General features: G+C 39.2%; 1 long non-coding RNA gene across 1 annotated transcript; it reads left to right on the top strand.

Annotated features, from left to right (window-relative positions):
- Positions 1–14,726: 14,726 nt before the first annotated feature.
- Positions 14,727–17,289, top strand: LOC132599754 (uncharacterized). Its single transcript, XR_009566992.1, has 3 exons — positions 14,727–14,938; positions 15,838–15,888; positions 16,908–17,289. It is a non-coding gene; the product is annotated as an uncharacterized LOC132599754 (long non-coding RNA).
- The last annotated feature ends 3,256 nt before the right edge of the window (positions 17,290–20,545 follow it).

Genomic DNA, 20,545 nt, shown 5'->3' with positions numbered 1-20,545 from the left:
TCAACAAGAACAATAACAACACATTTCTTCTCTTCCAAGTTCATGAACTACACCAACAATCTACGCACTAACAACTTCATCAATTAATCCAAAATACATTCTAACGTTAGTAACCTCTTTTACATAATCCAACAACATTTTTCTTATATTCAATACAATCACAACAACCCAACTCACAATCTTCCAAACACATCTCTTGCTTCCAAATTCATGAGTTATATCCACAACCCACACATTAACAAATTCGTTCATACAAATATAAGGAATCATACTAACATCACATTAACTTCTTCAATAATCCACAAACGATTTCCACTTCATTTTAAACCATTAAATTTTCATTTAACATCATAGAATCCACAACACAACAATCACAATGCTAAATAAAATCACTTCTTCACACCTTATCAACATACCTATATTCGGCCACACTATACACATACATGTTTCATGAATTCCATCCATTTCTACATTCTTCAACATACATAAATCATCTATAACACATGTAAAAGAAGATTGAACCTTACCTTCCTCCACTTGTCTTCTTACTTGGCTAGGGTTTATAAATCACCCAAATGAATGCTTGGCTTGCTCCAACAACTCCCTCATGTTAATGAGGACCTTCCAATTGGTGAAAATACTAGAAGAAAATAATTTTTCTTGATCAATTTCTATAACCTTATATTATGGAATCATGGCCGAATGGCCTCTGTTTTCTTTCTCCAAGTTTTCTTCTTGGAGTTTTCATGAATAATTGTCTTGCTTTGTGAGCAATTGTCCACATATATATATATATATATATATATTTAGCCTCATCAAATAGCATATGGACACATGCCCCTTCTCCCTTTTTCTTGAAGTTTCTTAAAAATAAACAAAGAAGACTAAGTATCTTCTTATGTAAGCTTTAGTCCACACATATATATAATTAGTCCCCATTAAATAAAAATGTGGACATATGATTATATGCCACACGGCCAACATGGCCCCTTCAAGAACCCTCTTGAATATTTTGTGAAATTACCATTTTTCCCCTAGCCTTCCACAACATTACCATGAACCACTTTGTGAATTTCCCTTTTTACCGTTAGCCTTTCTCAATATTTCCATACTAATAAACAACTTATTCACTAAAATTTTTTTTGAAAAATAGTCTTGCCTTTGACTTCTCGCAATTATCTCGAATTATCCAAATGTACAAGATACGGGATATAACAGCAGCGTCCACAAGAAAGGACGTTAGTACGAACAGTGTACTGAGTACGTACGGCATGAATAATAATACAACACAAGTAATGAAACATAACATGAGGTAAAGAGATAACATGTACATCTGATTGCCTCTTAAGGCGGATATCATGCATGCTAACTTTAAATTTAAACAACAACATAAATATATACAAGTAAACTGCTCGACCATATAGGTGCGATGTTATGCTGCCAGGCCATATAGGCACGGTGTTATCGTCATTAGCCCGCGTCCGGGCCTCCTACATCCAGGGTGTAAGCTGCCCACTGCAGTGGTGTGTCTGCCCGGCCATGTAGGCACGGTGTTATTAAAATACATACATATTTATAACGCATGCATGAGATCCCAATTAGAAACTACAACTCTATCGGAGTAACGTAAGGTCGGTAACCTCCGATTTACATTATGGAACAATCATCATCATTATATCTCACCTTGAAGGAACAATTATTATAAGGTGAGATCAACAACAATGAGTAAAATCGATAAAATCATGAAATAAGCTTTAAAATCATATGCTTTGAAACTTCTAGAAATAGGATCATCATCATCATCATTGTCTTCATAAAACATACTCATCTTTAGTAGCATAAGAAGCTTTCAAGAATCATGAACTTCTAACTTTTGGAAGTAAAGCGGTTATTGAGACATATATGGGATCATACATAGGATTCATGCCTTTGAAAGAAAGGGACTAGCCTCAACATACCTTTCGGTCTTCTTAGCGATTCAACGTTTATCCTTTCAACCTCGTAAATCCACATATAAACCTTTCATACTATAGTTAGGCTCAAAGTCATACGCTCATCCTAAGTCTTTGATTTAATTCCGTTTAGGGTCTGTCGAAATTCGGGCAGCATCTCCCCTATTTATATGCCTAGCCCAAAATCACAACTCAAAAACCAACAACAACAACAACAAGGCCAACATCAACAACATCATTACCAACACCATTATATTCCATAAAACATGCCACACGATGTTTTCCAAGTTTCCCAACTAACCAACTTGTTATATGACTGTCTAGAAATTTTACCTCTGTAAATAAACCGAAACTAATATGAATAAGGAGAGATTCATACCTTAATCCCTCTAGTACTGCAATATCATTATTTTCCACCTTGAATTTAAGCCAAGACTCGTCACTATACGATTTTATAATCGCAACTGTACGCTGTCTGGACCAAAATTCGGGGATTATACTCGATTTGCGTTAAAATTTGATGTGTGGAAATTGGGAGAGGTTTCCAGAAGTTTGGGGGTGTTTTAGAGGATGTTTTGATTGAGTAATAAGGGGGTAAACCCTTTTTATAATGTTTTAGGCTCTGGTTGCACCGACCTAAAAAGTAATCAGCGCGTTCGCGCTGGGTTATCTATCACCCCTTCTACGTGTTCGCGCCAGCTCCTGCTGCGTTTGCGCAGAGCAATTTCCTGGCTTGCCAGTCCGCCTTGTAAAGTCCATATCTCCTTACTCCAATGCCTGATTAATGAGTGTTTTGTTGTGTTGAAATCTAGACTTCACGAACTTCACCTTAGGCTTTTGCTTTGCCTCAAAACTTATCATATTCTAAAATATATTCTTCCTCCAAATTGGACCAACAAACATAGTTTTCGCAACTCACCTGCTCTCCAATCCTCTCACAACTTACTATATGAACTAAGCCTTCATAACCATAGGATAAACACATGTAATCATATATACCCTGTAAGGCAACTCCAAAGTACATACTTGAAATGACCAACACTTACGAATTTCAACGTACAGAACTATAGGGTGTAACATCCTTCCCCCTTTAAAACATTCGTGCTCGAATGTTGTAGTTGCAATTCCACGACGTTTCCATTGATTTCTCGAAGCGTCTGCCCTTCTCCTATACTTCGATCGCTTTATCTTTATTATATAAGTTGGTCATCCTCTTCTCGTTCCCTCTTAACTCTTTATTGAACTCTTCCATAAATGCTATAGCTTTCTGTTCTTATGTACGCAATCAGGGATCAACTAACACTTGGTTATTGTTCTACTTCCATTAAGGTCGTCCTAATCCGCAAATGCTATGACTAACCATTGACTTGCAAGTACCTCTTTTTACTTGCTGGTAGACAATCCTCTTGTTCAACTATGGCACCTTCCTTTGCTTGCTTCTTTGGTGCTATTTTGGGTTATCCTTCTCATACTGGTCGATCTCGCATACGCATCACATAATCTCTTTGTAGTCTATTGATCAGACCCCTTGCTTCCTCACAATCTCATCATAGTTACTTCCACAATAATATCTTATTGTTGATGAATCCTTACTCTTAATAGTTGTTTTCCTCAAACTATCCATCCAAATTCTCTTCCAAAATCAACTATAACAATCTCCTTAACACAATCTCTTAAATACGTACACACATAATATTTCCTCGTAGTAGGCTAATACTTATGATAAACTAATACTTATAGTTTGAACTAATTTGTGACTCAAAATATCCTCGAACTCATTTTGGAATTTTCCCTTTACTTTCTTCTCCTCAAATTTGGTAGGGTAGATCTATAAGTATGAGACTAAGGTAAACTTTTACTTTACCACAAAAGTGGTATCAGAGCAGTTGGCCCTAGGGTTGTCTACAGACTGTGTCCGGTAGAGTCCTGTTTATTGGTGTGAAGCCAGCCACACTTATAAACTGGAGGCTACGGGGCATTTAGGAATCATTGACCTTTCCTTCTATCTTAGATCGTGCGATAGAGCAAGAGTCTAGGAAAGATCATTTTTTATCCTCTTTCCCTGTAGGCAGGTGCAGCTTGACAAGAGATTAAGAGATCGGCTTCAGATAATGGGGGTGCCAGGAAGGCCCCCAGGGTGGATTCGGGACCACAGATCCCAAGACCGAGTAGGAGGAGTCCTAGCTATTCTATTGAGATACACCCTTCCGAGGACATCGAGATGATTCCCCCAGAGTTCGTGACGTCCATGGAGGAGGACCCGTCGGAAGATAGTTATGAGACAGACTCGTCTGAGGGTTCGTATGAGACGCCGGTAGAGGAGGTTCCTGAGGCTGTACCAGAGTTGTCCCCTCCAGCTTCTCCTATAGTGGAGCATTATGTTAGAGCAGCCACACTTGTGAGTGTTACCGATTTATTCTATCCCTTTATCTTGGCCTTCGGTACATCAGGAGTTGCCAGGATATTCGTACTCCTCGGATTCAGATGAGGGAGATGAGGAGGACCAGACTAGTAGATGGCGGGAGGATGATGAGGAGGATAATTCACTCTACAGCCCTCCAGACCATGTTCAGGATAGGCCGGCTATAGGTATATGAGTCTTTTATTGAATTTCTTTACATGAGTACAATTAGTGTAGGATATCATTAATAGTTGACGAATGGGAATTCTAGAGGAACCAATAACCAAAGTACTTATAGATAACTACGACTAAGATGTTTTTACCGCCACTAGGAATCTTGGGATTAGGGATGGAAGGCAGTCGTGTGTGTTGATTGATGGTTATTATTGGAAGTTCTGAAGGCTAAGCCAGCATTTGCTCGGTCAGGAGAGAAAGGGAACTTTCCAATCCGAAGGGAGATGCATTACAGAATTTTTATTGGGATCCGTTAGAACTTCAACTTGTTTTAGGTCATGCAAAAAAAAGCCACGCAGTAGGACGGATGCGATTCTTGTTAGTAAGGGCACCTCGAGTTACTAGACAAAGGTGATAAAGGTTATTTGGCAGTAGAAAAAAATAATAAGATAAAAAAAGAGTGATGTCGGCTTATGAAAGGAGAATAGGTGTTTGAGTGGGGGTCAACTACTAAGCTTATATTGTCAGAAATTCATAATCAGTGAGTTAGGAAGTGTGCTAAGAAGTCCTACAGATTCAGACATAATAGAAGGATACGAAACCAGAATAGCTTGAGGGAATTAGAAGCGTTTGAAACTCATGGTTGGAAATTCTAAATGATTCCAAAAGATAAGGCGGACTGGCTTGGTAAAGAGAGAGAAGATGTATTACGGCTACAGAATTAGGACGAGTTTAACTAGTATTGTGGATACTTTGTAAGTAAGGAGTTAGTAAAGGTAAACACGATATCTTATGTGTGGTTACGTTAACCAGTATGTGTGCCCCGAAAATCGACGTTGCGATATGTTAAGGGTACTGATTGAATAGGGTATTGAAGTTCAAGTGACAAGTGCTACAGGGCAAGTTGACATTATTTTCTTTAAAGGTTAGAGTTGGATAAGCCTGATGTAATAACATCAGGGAAAAGAAGAAAGTGAGTATACAAGAGTAGGAGGATGAGGATGTTGCTAACGAGGGTCAAGTAAAGCGTCCGAGAGAGAGAGATTTTGGGACGACGGTAGAGGTAAAGGACCATTTGGACGAATTTCAAAAGTAAGAATACGGAAAGAATAGAGTGTGGTAGTGTGGAATGAAAAGACGAATGTATAGGGCCCGAAAGCATATTTTGATATGTGGGAAAGAATAAGAAGGTTCTGAAAAGATGCTAAGGGGTTTCTGACTTTTAAAGGGCATCCGAAGAGGTCAATGCATAGTCATATTAACACGCCACAATTACCTCGAAAACGGAGAAGCCCTTCCAAAAAAATGACTTAGAGTTAGAACGGATTTGCACTTCTGAAAGGACAATCTACGAACTCCAGGGCCAATGTTATAAAATGGAAAATGGAGAGAAGAGCATTTAGGAGTAAAGGAACTCAAAACCCCTGAGGACGAAAGTAAGAAAATTACACTAATGAACTGATTGAAGAAAATCGAGCAATCACCAAGGACAAGGGAAAGGATAATAAGTTAACGAAGCTGACTGGGAAACGATATATTAGTGATATAGGATAAGAACATCTGTAAAGAGTATAAAGATCCGATCATAAAGAAGATAGACTGATACACGGGGAATATTTATAGATATGAACTAGCTGTAGCGGCAAAAACAAAGATGAAGGATTGACCAAAAGAAAAAGGGAAAGAGTGTGCTTTGTAAGGATTTCATGATAAGAACAAGAAGCGGCAAGGCACTGGAAGAACTATGATGCATAGCTGTGATGCAGACAAGTAGTTAAGGAGAATTATGGAACAGATGAGCTAAGAAAATGAAAGGACGAGTCATGGGAATGAATGGTGTGGAATATTAACTTTTAACGATATAATATAGACGCAAATCAGAATTGGGAACCCAGAGCAAGAAGAATTTTAAGGGTGTTAAGGAGTGCGGTACAATCGGATATTCCATAAAGAGCCTAATGAGTTCCATTGTCCCCATTAATTCATTAACCCAGGGAATTACTAGTCACAAAAGGTAGAAATGGAAAGACAATAAAGGAAGCACCTGCTTTAGATCATATATATATAAGCATTTAATTAAATACCAGACTTCAACTAGCAGAAAGGGAAATAAGTCAAACCATGTGACGAAAGGAATTCTGGCATTATAAAGAACCGAGAAGTGTGAGGATCGTTAAGGTCGACCAGGTGATTCTCAAAGATGATTACTATTCAAAGGTTACTAGTGTATAAGAACATCCTTAAAAAGGGGGAAAGAGCAAATTTAGTCCTGAAATGAATTACAACATTTCCATAAATTCCAAAGGAAAAAAATGTAATAGCTTGATGAAGCCAAAGCTCAAAATGTACTGATATATTGGGAATGTATCAGGGAAAGAAGAAACGAATTTGAAAATAATTATATTATGGGGCAGGTATAGGAAAGAAAGTATGATAAGAAAGTAAGGGGATTAACGAGTCAAAGAGAATGATTCTCATTGATGTGAGATATGATGTTTCTAGACCGTGGTCCGAATCGCTCATACTGGAGGAATTTGGACTGCATCTAAATACATAGTGACATATTCGGAATGGTAAAAAAGAGGATAAGAAAGGGTTGCAAACCATCCGAATGAAAAGGAATGAAAATGAATGAATACAAAGGACAATTGGATTACAGCGAAAGGGAATCTTAGTGCCAGAAGAAATGAGAAGTTTAATAAAAAAGGATAATGATAGGAAGTTCGGCGATCCCAAGGAGGAGGAAGGCAGTGTGCTTATGAATAGAAAGACAGCAGTACCGCAAGGGATTAGAGAGTATCTCACAAGTCGCGAGCGATGCCGAATATGAGAGCATGTATTATAGAACCATATAAACGATCATCGTAACGAAATGCCCAACAAAATGGTGTAAGGGCAACAAGGGAAAGCCAACAAAGAATAAAAGCTAATTAAGTGATCACCGATATAAGGGAATCAAGGATAAGTATACTCGCGTTGGAAGAAAGTTGTGGTAAAGTAAGAGTTTACCTTAGTCTCATACTTATAGATCTACACTACCAAATTTGAGGAGAAGAAAGTAAAGGGAAAGTTCCAAAATGAGTTCGAGGATATTTTAAGTCACGAATTAGTTTGAACTATGAGTATTAGTTTATCATAAGTATTACCCTACTATGAGGAAATATTATGTGTGTACGTATTTAAGAGATTGTGTTAAGGAGATTGTTATAGTTGATTTGGAAGAGAATTTGGATGGATAGTTTGAGGTAAACAACTGTTAAGAGCAAGGACTCATTAGCAATAAAATATTATTGTGGAAGTAACTATGATGAGATTGTGAGGAAGCAAGGGGTCTGATTAATAGGCTACAAAGAGATGATGTGGTGCGTAAGCGAGATCGACCAGTATGAAAAGGGATAACCCAAAATAGAAACAAAGAAGCAAGCAAAGGAAGGTGTCATAGTTGAACAAGAGGATTGTCTACCAGCAAGTAAGAAGAGGTACTTGCAAGTCAACGGTTAGTCATAGCAGTTGCGGATCAGGACCACCTTAATGGAAGTAGAACGATAACCAAGTGTTAGTTGATCCCTGATTGCGTACATAAGAACAGAAGGCTATAGAATTTATGGAAGAGTTCAATAAATAGTTAAAAGGGAACGAGAAGAGGCTGACCAACTTATATAATAAAGATAAAGCGATCGGATTATAGGAGAAGGGCAGACGTTATGAGAAATCAATGAAAACGACGTGGAATTGCAACTACAACATTCGAGGATGAATGTTTTAAACGGGGGAAAGATGTTACACCCTGTAGTTCTGTACGTTGAAATTCATAAGTGTTGGTCATTTCAAGTATGGACTTTGGAGTTGCCTTCCAGGGCATATATGATTGCATACGTTATGTCACACCCCACCCTTGGTAGGGCGTGATTGGCACCTGGCACCTTATGGAAACCGAGCGAACCAACTTATAACTTACATCCTTCGTGTCTCAAATAGAAACAATAGGATCGAGAGGCTAAATACAAACATAATCTCATGCATAAGTATATGTACATTGGACCCATGGTGCCAGCATTACTATCGTCCCACTATGACTAAGCTATACATAGGAACCGTCTGCAAAGCCTCTGTGGACATGACTGAAGTATACAAGTCGGGACAGGGCCCCTGACATACCCTAAATCTAGACTCGGAAGTGCTCCAGGAAGAAATGGAGCTCACCAATCAGAACGGATACCTGCAGGCAGCCTACTATGGAAGATTCTTGTCTCTTCTATCTACACCTACGGGCATGAACGCAGCGTCCACAAGAAGGGACGTCAGTACGAACAATGTACTGAGTATGTAAGGCATGAATAGTAGTATGATATCAGAGTGAAGATAACATAAGATAAAGTAAGTAATTATACCTCGTACTCTTCTTAAGATCTCTGTCATGTAAACTACTCGTCTACAGGAAAAACATGGCATACACATCCATACACAACATACATACATATGCATTCACATACACTTACTATACATACATCTGTCATATCTGTACCCGACCCTTTCGAGACTCGGTGTTATCCATACTCTGCCGTTGCGGGACTCGATGTTATCCGTACTCGGCCCTTGCGGGACTCGATGTTATCCGTACTCGGCCCTTGCGGGACTCAATGTTATCCGTACTCAGCCCTTGTGGGACTCGATGTTATTCGTACTCGGCCCTTGCGGGACTCGATGTTATCCGTACTCAGCCCTTGCGAGACCCGATATTATCCCCAACTTATCAGTGGGATGCAATGCATATATACATACATACATACATACACATAAAAATACATAAATGAAATGAACGTCATCATTAGCATTACCATTGTCACTATATCATTCCTTGAAGGATCTACCATCGTAAGATGAAATCAACGATGTCACGGGAGTCTCGAAAATCATGAACTTAGGTAGCACTAGAAATAGAATCGTTATCATAGCTATATGTCACCTCGAAGGAACGAGCAACATGAGGGTGAGACCATCATCAATAAGTATAGTTAAGGGATTCATGAAATGGCTCAATAGTCTCATAATGCTCTCAAATCATAGCTTCGGAGTTTCAAAAGAAGAGAATCATCATCATCGTCACAACCATCATAGAACATATTCCATTTAACATCATAAGAGGTTTTAAGAGTCATGAACTTCGAGCTTTTGAAAACAAGGTGGTTTTGGAAACATTTATGGAATCATAACATAGGAATCATGCCTTTGAAAGAAAGGGACGAGCCTTAACATACCTGTTCCACCTCTGATTAGCTACGCTTATTCGCCCGAGCTCGTAAATATTTCTCCAGTTAATATTGTTGTATCTTCACTCTTCCACCTTAAGTGTAGACCACAACACGCCATTATATGATTCTGCAATAATAACTATACGCTACCCGAACCAGAATTGGGAAATTATACCTGGTTTTGTCTTAAAAGTGTGTATGGAAAATGTGGGGAAGTTTCCAGAGAATTTGAGGGGTTTGGGGGGTGTTTGGCTGAGAAAATGGGGGGATAAACCCATTTTTATAACGGTCTAGGTTCTGGCTGGACCGACATAAAAATCCTTCATTGCGATCGCGCCCCCTTTGGGCGCGGTCGCGCAGGCCTAATTCTTCTGACTGCGCGTTCATTTAGTAAAAAGGTCATAACTCTTGATCCCGATATCTTGTGAGGGCCCAAGACCTATGATTGGAAATATATTTCAATTATCTACAACTTTCTTTCTTGGTATTTTTCCAAATTCCAAACTTATAATAGCGTTTTGGCCCCTCCAAGTCAGATCATCCGAAAATGTTTCCTTAAATCGTCCTTTTGAAGGGCTTATGCCCATATTCGGCTTATGGGTTCTTCTTAGGACTTGCTCAACTTTCCATGTACTACTCATATATCTCTTCATATGTCCTTTATAAAAATTTAGAGTGTGGACCCCACTTAGCTTACAGCAACGAGGGCTTTTCGGCAAGTGACATATGAACCAATTCAACCTATGGGGTCTCCAAATTTCATATGTATACCATTATTACACTCTTATAATATAACCTTTCTCCTTAATCCTCGCATAACTTTTCTCTTCCTCAGGCTCATACTAAGCTGGCTACGACCTTGGTAGCGCGAAATTTTCTGGGGTGTAACATCCTTCCCCCCGTAGGAACATTCGTCCTCGAATGTTGCAGCATTGCCAACTCACGACATCATCTTTGATTCCTTAGAACAGTTATTCTCCCTTTAGGGTCCGATTACCAGTTTTTAAACCAGAACTTGGGTCGTCTCTTCTCATTCTTCCTTAACCCTTTTATTGCCTTCAGTCAACTTCTTTTACTTCTTTGCCCTCGTGTACATGATCGGAATTTAACTAGTATCTCGCTCTCGCTCTCGCTCTGTCTCCATTATTGTAGCCTTGACTTGCCGTGCCGTAACTATTCATCGTCCAATAAGTATTCTTTTTTTCTCGCTTCTTCTTGTTTCCCTATTAGTGGGAAATTACCTTTCTCATATACGGCGTCCTCTTTGTGTTTACTCCTTCGGGCTACTCTTTGATATCTGTTGATTTTAGGTATACACTGCACCGACTCCCCGTAGTTTATTAGTCTGGCTCCCTATTCTTTTACATCCTTGTCACTATCCCTCTTAACCTTATATTCCAAATGCTTATCCAATATTACTTTGTCTCTAGTGAGCATAATGGCTATGTTCCTTAAATTATTCCTCCTAGTTCCTTCCCATGACCAGTTATATCAATATTCAACATACGTATGTACATAATGGTTCTTCACCATTTATTATTCTTTGTAGTATAGTTACACTTATGATAAACTTATAATCCGAATTTGAACAAAATTTCATAGCCCACAACATCTCTGAGCTTTTGCCACAACTTTTTCTTTAACTTCCTTTCCTCACGCCTCGTGATACAATCTCAGGAGCATAAGGCTACAACAATTTTTACTCCATTACGTGCAATGTAAATATATTTGTCTTCGATTCCCTTGTACCGGCGATCACTTCGTCATTCATTATTCCCTGTTGGCTTTCCGGTGTGACTTTCTTGCAATTGTAGTTAGGCATACGTTGGTGGTTCATATAATTCCATAGTATATGCTCTCTTTCCATTCATAAGAGTAGCGTTCTTCCTTTTCTTCAAGAATTTCCAAACTACCAATCGTTGTTCCTTTTTGCTACAATTGTTATCCCTTTCGGCGCTAAAATTCCCTTTTGTCATCATCCCAAGTATCCTTTGGATTCATCATCCTCTCCATCATCCTTTGTGAACTTAGCTTGTGGACCTTTCTTTCTCTCATTATTACCCTTTAGGATATGTCGCTACATACTTATGTACGACGCAGTTCCTCCTGATACTTGGGATTCAAACCATAGTCTAGAATGTCGTAGCTCACGTCGGCATGAAGCGTTCTCTTAAGGTGTCTTCCATACCTTTTTCCTATGTCTGCCTCATGGCACACTTATTGTCAATTCGTTTCTGCTTCTTTCTAATACCTTCCTGTTATGCCAATACGCTTCGAACTCTGGTCCCGAGCTAATAAATTTCTTTTTCTAGAGCTTGAGGACGTCATAATTCCTTTCAAGTCTAATATGCTCTTCCCCCCTTATTAAGGAGGTCCTAATACACCAATAGTCTTCGAGTACCCATCGTCTTCGATAATTATCTGCCGCCCTTCACGACCTTCTTAAGGCCGCGGTTCCATCATTGTATGGTCTGACTTATCTATCTTTTTGCTGGTTACACTCTTGTACTCATTTGGAATACTTATAAGGGTTAGATCCAATTCTAATGCCTTCTTTTCCGTCTTTTCACACCTCTGTCTTTGATAACTAACGATTTTCTGGACCCACAAGTTAATGGGGACATCGAGATTCACCACGTCCTTTATGAAGTCTTCGATTATACCTTAATCCTTGTCTTTCTTCCCGACTTTGCTTATAATATCTCTAAGACTTCTTACCCTGAGTTCTTCTTCCATTTATGTCTATATCATATCATTTTGTCAATATTTCATACCCTTCGATCCACTACTAGTCCTTTCGCCCGTCTAGCTCACTTGCTCATAATTCTTCTTAACTACGCATTTGCGTTGCAGCTGTGCATCCAAGTTTTCCGAGTGTCCTGCTACTTCTTGCTCTTAGCACGAAATTCTTACAATGTACACTCTCTCCATCCTCGTTCATCGAGCCTTTGTCAGTCTTTCTGATGCCACGGCCAGGTTGTCTTTCATGCATGTTCCTTACATTTCATCCTATTTCCTCGGTGATCGAATCTCTCGGTCTTTACAAGAATTCTTGTCCCATGTTATTAATTTTCTAATCATTTGCATCGCCCCATCATCCTCGTTCTTATCTCGATAATTGATCAGTTTCCTACCGCCAACTCGTTGACGTATCTTGTGTACCCCCATGGTTGAAGTTTTCCAGTTACTTTATTCCTAGAGCTCTCCTCTTTCTTCGATCAGCCCATTAGTATACCTTCACTACTTTCACCCTTAACCTTTCTTGAGTTCTTTCCTCCTCGAGCGCACTTCTCCTCTTGTTATTTACAGTATCGGCTCCGAAGTTCGTGAATTATTCCTTTAAATGTGCAAATTTGTCTTATTCTTAATTTATCTTTTAGAAAAGCTTCCTCATGTCCGAGGCAACCGTGTCAATTCTCTTACTTCACATTCCTAGTTGTGGTCACTATCTTTCCAGTCCCCTCTACTAATATTCGTTCTCCTAATCCTGTACGTACATTTCTTGTATGTTCTATCGTACCCTATTCCTTTCACATACCTACTTTCAAATTATTATTTTTTTTCTAAATAGTCCCTTGCCTTGACCGTCGTCTCTCTTGGAAACTTCACTCACCCTCATTTCTCACTTCTCTCTTTTTTTCTCAAGACATTCTAATCTCTTCACTTCTTATATATATACTCATTTCCTTCCTTTCCCCGATGTTCTTGCATTAGAACCTTCCAACTCTGACCTGCAGTAAGAATAACATCAACATACCTTGTAACATCCGTACCATTTTTTCCACTTGAACTTCGTTACCTTATTCAACTAATGCCTTCCACATACCTCAACGTCGGTTGCTGGGATATACGTACCCGTTGATACAGCCATATATGGAATGTCATACACTTACATATATATGTATTTTACTAATATCTTGCTTACAAAGTATTTCCAAACACTATTCAAACTCATCCTCGTTTTAGAGCTGTGATGCACTTTCTTTACTTTTACCAATCTAGTCTGCCTCATCCTACGCAACCTCTTAAGGTCTCCAACCACTCCGCCTACTCCAGTTTCCCTTAGGCTACTCTAATTTCCCATTTGCCCCTTATGTATGACTTTGTAAGATTTTTAGTACACTTCCCTGGGGTCATCCATCCTAGGATTTCTCTCACCCCAGCACGCTTAACCATGAAACTCTGATGAAATCTGGTGCGTTAGTGCTGGTTTGGCCGCACACACCTTACTGCATGGCCTTCATCATATTATCTAGAGCAAGTTAAAGTCTTAACAGATTCCAAACCATTCTCGTAACGCATCTCTCTCCGAATTAGAAAGGGTCTCTTAGTCTTCCGACTACACAATTACTATTTTGTCCTTTTCAATCCTCAATATTCACCTTTCACCTATGCGTATGACTACTTTCCATCCTAAGTTTCCAGATTCCATATGGTAGCGAAAACACCTTGGTCCCCGTTACTTATAAACACTTGGTTATCGGCCCCTTTGGATTTCCGTTCGCCACTATTAAGTGCTAGTCTATAGCAATTACACATACATAGGAAATTCCAATAAAGGCTCATATACCTATAGCTGTTATATCCCGTATTTTCGTGTATTCGGGAAAATTCGAAATGATTTTGATTTGTAAGGAATAAGGTCATATGTTGATTGAATTAATATATGTGTGTGTTGTTTATGAAAAATATTGGTGTGGAAACACGGGGGGAGGTCAAGAGCAAAAATTGGAATTTCGGAAATTTGTTTCGGGAATTACAAAATAAGATTTGTAACTAATTGGGCTCAATAAAAATTAAATGAAAATGAGGCCCAATAAGAGTAGGGGTGGCCGGCCATGCTTCATGGCCCAACCCATGTTTTAATTAGTTTTTGCCATGTGATTAATTTATATAAGAAGCTTTACCCCTTGGAAGATTCATGAAACATAATGAAAAAGAGAGAGCAAAAACAAAGCAATAGAGCAAGAACAAGGGGGAGGGTTTCGGCCCCCTCCAAGAGAAAAGAAAAAAATTCCAAGTCCATTAATCTTGGTCCAAAAATCATAATTTTCTAGCAATATTACTAACTCAAGGATGCTCTTCAAGATGGTATAATTTTTAAGGCAAGAAAGCACTTGTGTTGGCAAGTGGAAGTTTGAAGAAGTTGAAGAGAAAAGGTAAGAATTCATTCCATATTATTATGTTAGGAAGGTTTGTTTGTGTTGTAGTGTATGGAAATGAGTAGGATTCATGAAAACATGGGAGTTTGCAAAGTGGGTATGGAATATGGTCCATGGCCGTGTATATATATACATTGTATGCTTATGGTGGATTGAATTTATGTTATATTCTAGTTGTGTGTAGGATGAAATTCATATTGAGAATGAAAGTGGAATGAATTTGGTTGAAGTTGGAAATGTATAGGTTGGCCGTGTGATATAGGGAATGGAATGGGAATGAATTAAATGTTGATTTAACATGTTAGTTGTGATTCTTGCAATGTAAATGAAGATGAAATGATATAAGTTTGCATTGAAATGGAATGTAGAAGTTTATGTCGTTTTAGTATGATTTTATGACATTATGAAAATGGAGTTGTTAAGGTGCAAATTATGATGATTATTGATGAATTTGGGATATGGAAGCATGTTATGAATATGTATGTCAAAGGTTAGAAGTTTTGAATGAATTATGATTTTGGTGGGAAGTTGTATACTTTGTATATCGTATGAATATTTTGTAGAAATGTTATGAAATGCTCTCGAATTATATTGTCATGGTCTTAATTAGTAATGAATGTGAGGATGTTGATATTGATTTGAAAATATGAAGTTGGAATGAAGGTTGTGACATTATGTCGGGAAGAAGGTTAGTTGTGCCATATTGTGTGTTTTGTAGCTATGGTTATTGTTATTAGTGTTGTTGTTGGGTTGTTGTGAATATTTTGGCCGAGTTGAATTCTCGGGGGTGCTATATGTATAGGGGAAGTGCTGCCGAAATTTCGGTAGACAAATATGAAGTTAAATGAATTCTTAAAGTCTTGAAATTCCTAATTGGTGACTTTGACCATTTGTAGATTCTGAGCGAAACGGGATTCGATTTTGGACAAGCGTAGGGAGCGCGAAAGGTATGTAAGGCTACCCCATTTCCTTCTTTTGGCATGTCCTAGGTATACTAGGTCGACATCGGAGCCCTGGAGGCCATTCTGTTCTCAGAAATCCGAATTAAAAATTGGGTACTATTCATTCAATTCAATTGAAGCATAAAACTCTCATTTGTGTTAAAAAGTGATCTAATGTCCGAAACCTTTGTAAGTGTATTCGAATCGCTTCGAAACTTTCACGTATGATTTCATAGACCCCAAATGTTCGTAATTCATGTTCGCCACCTCGACTTGACCCGAGGTGGGCCCGCTAACTCCGAGACTCTTTCGGTTGCCCTATAAGGCTCATTTTTGTATAACGTCGGCAAAAGACTTTTGTTTATGAACTTGGCTATTGTAAAATAATGTTTTGATTGCCACGATATCCTAAATTATATTTTGAACCATAATTATCGTTTTGGAAATACTTTTGTGAAATGAACCCCGTTTTGATTAATTGTTCGAATTATTTTGACTAATAAGTCAACATATGATTTTGTCAAGTTTGCAAAAGTATTTTGATATGTAAATTGCATTGTTGCTCACGACTCCGCTCGTGCCCTTATTATGATTTCGTTCACCGGTTCCCGGGCCGGTTATGGTTCGTGCGCACTATGATCAATTCGGCCGTATGCTGTGTTACGGTTCCCGAGACCTCGCCATAGGGTCGGGTTCCGTTGGAGTTATGCTGTGATATGGCTGGTGATATGTTATGATGATATGTGTGTGTTCGGGGATGTACGGAGATTTGAACCTTCCGGTGTTATGCTGTGTGTGGCACCTGCGTCGGAGGGGTGACCACGTTCCTGAGCTTTGCATGATTTTTATCTGCATTATGTGCATACGTTTTTGGTACAGATTTTGATATACGGGTCAGTATTCCCCTTTTTGTATCCTGTTTGTTTTCGGTTATGGTTTACACTTCTGCACTCTATGCTTTACATACTCAGTACATCTTTCGTACTGACCCCCTTTCTTCGGGGGCTGCGTTTTCATGCCCGCAGGTACAGAGGTTCGTGATCTGCCAGTGTAGGCCACATGTTCTGCTATTACAGAGTGCTCCTTTCGATCCGGAGCCCATGTGTCGGTATATATTTTTTTTTGTGACGTATATGTATCTGTATACTTGACTATGTGGGGTACGGCGGGGCCCTGTCCCGTCATATGTTTTCGTTTTGTAATTGTAGAGGCCTGTAGTCATATATGTGGGTCGAGGGTCCTATATGTGTCTGTTTTGATTACGATCTGTGTCTTAATGCGGTCCGTCTGTTATGGTGGCCAAAATGGCCCTTATGTTTATATTTGTACACATGATCGGCGATGTGCATTCCGCCGCTTCTATCTGTTCCGATATGATATTTTGGTACGCACGACCGCTTAAGACAAGTTTTGATTTAAATTATGTTTAAAATAACTATTGTGAACTCTGAGCTAAATTTGGATATGATAATTGGATATGTAAGTCTGTCTGGGTGCCCAAGTAGGGCGCCAGTCGCGGCCCACGGGGATGGGCCGTGACAAAATTGGTATCAGAGCGGTTTGTCCTCGGAATGTCTGCAGGCCGTGTCTCGTAGAGTCTTGTTTATCGGTGTGTTGTGCACCACATCTATAAACAGGAGGCTACAGGACATTTAGGGTGTTGCCTTTCTTTGATTCTTAGATCGTGCGATAGAGCCAGCTGTAGGAAATGAATTCCTTTCTTTCTAACCCTTGATTGCAGCTGGATAGCGGTATCGACGTAAGACAACGACTGCTGATACTGGAAGCTACACAGTACTCAGGTAAGCAATGGTATGAAAGACGTATGCTGGGTAAGGTATTCTGAAGTACGATTAAAACATAAAGTCGAACATTGAAAAGAGAAATAAACGGGAAAGTGTAGCAGGTGCAGTTTGAATTGGGCATGTGAGGTAAGCCTCGACATCTGTATACTTCTATTTGTAATTGTTAGCCCCGTGTGGCTATGATGTGATATGATATGATATGATATGTATATACGTATACGTGTTGGCCCTATGAGGCATGGTTGGTATATCCTGTGTACAGGTTTTGGGATATTAAGAAATACAGAGGAACCTCTGCCCAAATTTTTCTAGAAATACGAAAAGGGAATGAGATATAAATTCTTAACCTGTCTTGAAGGTCGATACCGATATGATAAATCTATTATGGTGGATTAAAAGTTTAAGAGGTACCCTCCCTGTCATTTGTAAGAGGCATTACCCTTATCGGGAAAATTTTTATCTCGAGAAAGCATATACGAGTAGCAAATTCGCAATTTAATTGGAGGGACCAGAAATATGTTACAACCCCTTTTGTTTTAGCACAGCCCATGTGAAGGGCAAAAATGCCCGACGATTAAGTTTCCTCTAATTGAAAGAATACAAAACGTATGACAAGCAGTTGAGAATTGAGCGGTTCGCTCTCGGCTTAAATATATATAGATATATGTAAACGTGGAGGTAATTATTTGAATTATGTACTAAGAGATTTCGCGAAATTCATCGGACTTTAGTTTTCTCGGGCTGATGATCGTAAAATGCCTTACAGTAGCATTTTCTCAGTTTTCATCGACTAATTGGAGATGGAATTTGTGGAATACGAATTTAAACTCGTGGGCTGTCTGAATTTATGTATATATATGCATGAAGGTAAATATTGGGGATTTACAAAGGGCGACATGGTAACCATATAGTCAGAAAAGTAGAAGAATTCTCGTTAAGCCGGGGTGGGACCCGCTACGAGAACGTTTTGAAAAGTTGTTAAGACCCCAATTTGTCTTAAATTACGTGACAAAGGCTGTGCGGGGCAATCGGTGTAATCATACCGGCCTTAACGTGCCTGAATGCATTAACGTTGTAAGGTTAAGCGTGTCAGGGCCAGAGCAAATCTGGGATGGGTGACCCCCTGGGAAGTGTGCAAAAATTTTCGCAAACTTAGATATGAGAGACGAATAGGAAATTCTGGGTAACCAAAAAGGGAAATAGGATGTGTGATATGGCTAGAAACTTTATAGGGGCCACACGAGCTGAGACGGGTTAGATTGCTAAAAAGGGAAGGAAAAGCAGCGCAACTCCGCAATTAGGGTAAGAATGAATAAGTGATTGAAGATGTGTTGTAAAAGCAATGGTAGTGATATATATATATGTGTGTGTAGGGCCCCCATTTATGACCGTGTCGATTAAGTGGCGAACCCTGATAGCCATTGTTGTAATATATGGAAAACATTAACCGAACAGAATTTATGAGACAAGCGAAAGGTATGGCACAGATGTTACGGAATAAACTAATATTCATTTTGCTACTAGTTGAGATTGGAAGATTCTAATACGACGATGTTGGGAAAGAGGAGAGAATGATTGAGTGGAAGGTAATCCAAAATGTCAGAAAGAGTGAACCGTAAGAAACGTAATTAACCAGAACCCCTAAAAGAGTCAACGGGTAAAGCTCGAGAATTATTTGCGAAAACAAACTAAAATGTAGTAGTGCAGGACAAAGGAAACCTATGGTATAGAATGATGAATCATGTGCATATCAAGTAATTCAAATATCGAGAAAAACAGAACGACGGATAAAGAATGGGTATGAAAGAAGGAATAACTTGGCCAAATCATCCAATGAGGAATGATACGATTATTAAAAGGTGAGTTGCTATGTTAATTACGATATCTGAGTGTCAGCTATTGGATAAGATTGGGTGCTATGTAATTATGATTCTGTTGAGGTTTCATACGAAGATAACCAAGTTGTAGATTAGAAAGAAAAGATACGAATATGGTGTAAGTATAACCCCAAAGAGGGGTAACGAAGGAGAGTGAGCAAAGTAAGTATACATGCAAACAACCGACAGACAGAAGACTGAAGCGATAAAGGACTGTCTTAGGCCTTCGACATCGACAGAAATATGTAGTTCTTTGAGAATGGTCCGAATATAGCCTATGTTCCCCGGCAACTCAGACTTTACGAGAAGAAATTATTTCACTCATGATTTGGAATTAGCTACGGCGATTCATGCTTTAAAGATATGGCGGCATTACTTATATGGGGTCCGCGTTGACATTTATACAGGCCTAAGAGCCTCCAGTATATTCTAAGCCAAAAGGAGCCAAATTCGCGGCAGAAAAGATGGTTCGAATTATTGAAAGATTATGACGTTAATATTTTGTGCCACCCTAGAAGGGCTGACGTTGTGACAAACGCACTTAGTCGTGAACCTATGGACGGCATTGACCGGCGTACATTCGGAAACAAAGAATTGGTTTGTAAAACTCATTAGTCGGCTAGCCTTGGAGTCCGTTTGGTCGGTTCTGAAGATAACGGAATTTTCGTCTGAGAAGTTACGGAATCATCGATTATGGAGAGGTAAAAATAGTGTCAGTTTGAGGAGTCTATTTGGTATGGTAGAGAGACGACCTTCAACAATGAAAAGACCCAGTTCGAGGTTTCACCTGATGGGTATGGTTATACGAAGGCAGACTATGTGTACCCGACATTGTAGGGCTGCAACGGCCAATTCTGAGCGAAGCACATAATATTCGGTATTCTGTTTATACTGAAGCTACTCAAGTGTACCATGACTTCAAATGCCTATACTGATGGAATAGTATGAGACAGGACATCGCAAGGCTTGTTGCCCAGTGCC

Source organism: Lycium barbarum, chromosome 6 (genome assembly GCF_019175385.1).
Source record: "Lycium barbarum isolate Lr01 chromosome 6, ASM1917538v2, whole genome shotgun sequence".
NCBI classification, from domain to species: domain Eukaryota; kingdom Viridiplantae; phylum Streptophyta; class Magnoliopsida; order Solanales; family Solanaceae; genus Lycium; species Lycium barbarum.
This window is presented reverse-complemented; position numbering and strand designations above follow the sequence as displayed.